Raw genomic sequence first — 5,406 nt, 5'->3', positions numbered from 1 at the left:
AAGACATCTACAAGGAGAACTACAAATCACTGCTGAAAAAATTAAGGATGACATAAAAAGTTGGAAAGATATTCCCTGATCTTGAATTGGAATAATTAACATTGTGAAAATGTCCATAATACCCAAAGTGATCTACAGATTCAATGCAACCCTTATCAAAATTCCAATGACATTCTTTACAAAAATAGAAAAAAACAATCCTAACATTCATATGGAATGACAAAGACCATGAATAGCCAAAGAAATCCTGAGCAACAAAAAAATAAAGCTGGAGGCATAACACTACCTGGCTTTAAACTATACTACAAATCTATAGTTACCAAAACAGCATGGTACTGGCATAAAAACAGACACACAGACTAATGGAACAGAATAGAGAACCCAGAAATCAACCCATGCACCTACAGCCATCTGAACTTCATCAAAGGCATCAAGACTACACGCTGAGGAAGTGACTGTCTTTTCAGTAAATGGTGCTAGGAAAATTATTCAAAATTGTACTGAAGTTGCTAGCAAGAACAATTGGACAAGAAAATTAAATAATTATATCCAAATTGGAAAGAAAGAAGTAAAACTATCTCTATTTGCAAATTGTATGACCACATATGTAGGAAATCCAAAAAAAAACCCCACTAAAAATCAATTCAAACTAAGAAAAAATTTCAGCAAAGTTTCAATATTGCAAGATTAATATGCAATAACCAATTGTATTTTTATACAGTAGCAATGAACAAACAAAAATGAAATTAAGATACAATTTCATTTCTAATAACCAGAAAGAATAACATCTTTAGGAATAAATTTGATGAAAGAAATACATAACTTATTCTCTGAAGACTACAAAACATTGTTTAAAGAAATTAAAGAAAACCAAAATAAATGGAAAGACATCTCATGTTAAGGATCAGAAAACTTAATACTATTAAGATGGCATTACTTCCCAAATTAATCTACAAATTCAACACAATGTCTGTCAAAATCCCAGCAGCTGACTTTGTTGCAGAAGTTGACAAGCTTACCCTAAAATTTGTTTGGAAATTCAAGAGAGCTATAATAGAAAAACAATCTTGAAAAAGAACACAGTTGGAGAATTCACACTTCCTAATTTCAAAATTTTTAAAAATTATTTAAGACCTTTATTAACAGGTGCTTGTAGTTTATAGAATTTTTTGAAAAAATCAAGTTGTAAACTTTTATTACAAATTAAAAATGAAGTTCTTACTGAGAATAATAAGTGCTGGAGAGGTTGCAGAGAAAAAGGAACCCTCCTACACTGTTGGTGGGACTGCAAAATGGTACAGCCTCTATGGAAAATAGTATGGAGGTTCCTCAAACAATTACAGATAGATCTACCATATGACCCAGCTATTCCACTACTAGGAATATACCCAGAGGAATGGAAATCATCAAGTCGAAGGGACACCTGTACTCAATGTTTATTGCAGCTCTAGTTATAATAGCCAAGAGTTGGAACCAGCCTAAATGCCCATCATCAGATGAGTGGATAGGGAAAATGTGGTATATCTACACAATGGGATACTACTCTGCTGCCCCAGCCTAAATGCCCATCATCAGATGAGTGGATAAGGAAAATGTGGTATATCTACACAATGGGATACTACTCTGCTGCCAATGTCTTGGTGGTAAGTCTAAGGAGGCCATAGACAAAAAAAAAGAAAAAGAAAAAGAAAAAAGAAATACTACCATTTGCAGCAACATGGATGGACTTAGAGGAAATTTTATTAAGTGAGATAAGGCACAGAAAGAGAAATACCACATGTTCTCACTTATATGTGGGAGCTAATAAAAATAAATAATTAAATATACAAACAAATTGGGGGGTGGGAAGAAGACACAACGATCACAACAATTCCTTGAACTTGTTAAGAAAAATGAACAGATGTGATGTTCATGGGGGACGTGGGGGGAGGGTGTGAGGAAAATGAGGAACTGGCAAATGGACATGAAAATCTAATACATTGCATATAGATAAATTAAAATAATAATAATAAAAAGAAGTCGTGAGGCCTTAAGATCCTTTTTTCTGGCCCTTCATGCTCACTTATGTTTCTACACAGAAGGTTTAAAGACTGTTTGGGGAAAAAGAATCATATCTTGGCTATTAGATTCCTTGTTGAAGGCTATCAGATGGATAGCTATTCACCAGGCAATTAGCCTAAAGCTCTTCAGTAATGAAAGCAAAATAAAAATATTTAATTGTCCTATTGAAACCTTTTACTCTGGTTTTTTTGGTGCTTAAGGAAAGAGCTTGCCCATACTACACTGTGACCTAGACTTATGACATCAATTCGTATTTGGCCAGACTTCATTCTTAGAAGGTCTATTCAGTTGATATATGGCACTTAACTGACGATTTTTTTTTTCACGTAAGCTTTAACAAAATCTCATAAGCCACACTGATTATGCACCAAGACGTGAGGGAACTATGGTAATTCGGATCAGGCAGCTCTGAAAACATTTGTTAGTTTTCTGTCTTGTACTAGCCAGAATTTTGGAAAACCTTGGTGAAAGACTAAAATTTCTCACCAATATGAGACTGTATGTGAGTTTTTACAACATTAATTGGAAGAACAAGAATCTCAATATGGTACCCAAAATACCTCCACAGATAAAATGATTGGCAAAATGAGCACTGCGAGTCATTGCAGTAGGCAGATGCTCCTTAACAGAGCCTCAAAGGCTGAAAAAGAGGACACTGCTGAATCTATTACAGAAAAGAATGGGCGTCAAGCTTCAATAATGCTCTCCAATTCCACGGAATCTCAGTGCCTTGAAAGCCTGATAAGTGTGTGTAAATTGGCCATGCTTGTGGTCATGAAGCAATGTCTGAACTTTATCTAAGGGAGTGAAAACTGCTTCTGTTGTCCTTGCAAGTACTACTGCCATGGTATGGGTTGAAAACTGGAGTACTGACATGCTTATGGAGAAGGTAAGAAAAATCCTCATTCAGACCAAGCATAAATGCAAGTGCAGTTGTCTTCTTCATTTATGCGGGAAGGAAGCCACAATACAAGTTTTGAAATCCATCCTTCCTCAACTGAAGTATTGCATCATGGATTTGATTCCATACAGATGTTGCCAAAAGAAGACATTCTGGACAGGAAATAGGATTGCTACATTGCTAAAAGCTGCACAGCAGTCACACAAATAGTGAAGCTTCATTTCACTAACATTTGTAATATGAGGCAATATATCTTGTTTTGAAGATGTTAGGATTGGTGACCTCTTTTCATTAGCTCCTAACTCCATCATGTTGCTGAAAATTTTTCCTCTTCATGAAGGTTTGGGTTTTTTTGTTTTGTTTTGTTTTTGTTTTTTACCTGTTACTTGAAAGTTGAAGAGAATTCACCTGTAACACAATCTGGGCCTGGTGTTTGGGGGGATGATTGCTTTTTGATAACTTTCCCAATTTCTTTCATTGTTACTGGTCTGTTATGTTCTCTTTTGAAATCAATTTTGATAATCGAATTTCTTGTCACTGTAGGCATCCCATAGGACAGTGGGCAAATGAGCCTGTGACCCAGTGCCCACACAGGCACAAACTTTGACCCTATGCTAATAATTTAAATTTTTATTTTATTTTTTCTTACTTAGAATGCCATTAAGGGGCAAATAAAAAGCATCATAACATATCAAAAAGACCATAGAGAAAAATATGTATTTCTATTTTAGAATTTTAATGGTATTAGTTTTTGGCTTTTTGAAAAGAAATGAACATTTTAATTTTGCACTGGGACCTACAAACTATATAGCTGTCCCTGCTAAATATAGAAACCAGAGAACCTGGAGACATGGCTAATTCTAGAATCCGATGAGCTACATACAAAATGAGCCTGAGAGCATGCCTGGGGTCCTAGGCAGTATCCAAGGCTGCCCCCTCTTCCCAGAAGAAGACAAGGAACAGAGCATACCCAGGATCCTAGGTAAGAGCCAAAGGCAGCATCCCCCACCCAGTAGCAGGCAAGGAGCACTACCTGAGAGCATGCCTGGGGTCCTAGGCAGTATCCAAGGCTGCCCCCTCTTCCCAGAAGAAGAAAAGGAACAGAGCATACCCAGGATCCTAGGTAAGAGCCAAAGGCAGCATCCCCCACCCAGTAGCAGGCAAGGAGCACTACCAAAAACACCAGGTCCACATGGTGGCCCATGACAGCCACTGCCACAGCCACAGCTGCTGCAAAGTGGCTCAAGGTCACAACAGCAGCCACAGATGCCATGTGGGTGGCCCACCACACACTTGACTGTATAAACATAAGGAATATCACCAGCAGAGACCAGAAAAAAAGATAAAATCTCTCTCCTCAAAGCCCACTCCAGAGTAATAAAAGCAGTGGCTCTACTAGATGACCAGACATCAACATAGAGATACTAGAAATACAAAAACCCAAGAAAATATGACACCACCAAAAGAATACAGTAATTCTCAAATACCAGTCCCTATACAGCAGGAAACTCTTGAAATGACTGAAAGGAATTCTGAGCAACAATCTTAAGGAAACTCAATGAGATATCAGAAGACTCAGACATAATAAGAAATAAGGGGGAAAAAATCCAGAATTTGAAGGCTGAATTATAAAAAGAGATTAATACCTTAAAAAAAAGAATGTAACAGAATTCATGGAACTGAAAGATTCATTTGACAAAATAAAAAAACACAACTGAGAGTTTACATAGCAGACTAAAACAAGCAGAAGAAATAATTTCTGATCTCAAAGATAGTCTTTTCAAAATAATCCAGTTGGACAAAAAAAGGAAAAAAGAATTTTAAGAAATTAAGAAAATATGAGAGCTAGCAGACAACCTTAAGTACACAAACATTTAAATCACAGGTGCTCCAGAGGGGAGAAGAAAGGAAAAGACATTGAAAACCTATTTAATGAAATAATAATGGAAAACTTTTCAGGTATAGAGAGAAACATGAAACTTCAGATCCAGGAGGCCCAGAGATCCCCAAACAGATTCAATCCAAAAGATCTTCTCCAAGATATATTGTAGTTAAACTGGCAAAGCTCAAAGACAGAGAGAGAATCCTAAAAGCAGCAAGAGAAAAATGTAAAGTCACCTATAAGGGAGCCCTTATCAGACTAACAGTGGACTTCTCAACTGAAACTCTACAGGTGAGAAGAAAATGGGATGACATATTGAAAATACTAAAGAAAAAAAAAAAAAAACAAAACTGCCAGCCAAGAACACTACACCAAGAAGGCTATCCTTCAGAAATGAAGGAGAAATAGTGTATTTCCCAGACAAACAAAAGCTGCAGGAGTTCACCACCACAAAACCAGCCCAACAAGAAATCCTCAAGGGAATCCTGCATCTAGAATCTGAAAAAGAAAAACCAAATGGTAAACACAACACAAGTGCAAAGAAGAAAGAAAAAACAAACTA

The 5,406-nt window shown here is 36.6% G+C and overlaps 1 pseudogene; it reads right to left on the bottom strand.

The window, feature by feature from the left end:
- Positions 1 to 2,383: 2,383 nt before the first annotated feature.
- LOC103583811 lies at positions 2,384 to 3,282 on the bottom strand (annotated as a pseudogene).
- Positions 3,283 to 5,406: the final 2,124 nt, after the last annotated feature.

Source organism: Galeopterus variegatus, unplaced genomic scaffold (assembly GCF_000696425.1).
Source record: "Galeopterus variegatus unplaced genomic scaffold, G_variegatus-3.0.2 Scaffold28696, whole genome shotgun sequence".
NCBI lineage: Eukaryota > Metazoa > Chordata > Mammalia > Dermoptera > Cynocephalidae > Galeopterus > Galeopterus variegatus.
The sequence above is the reverse complement of the archived record's forward strand: the minus strand, read 5'-3'. Positions and strand labels throughout refer to the sequence as shown.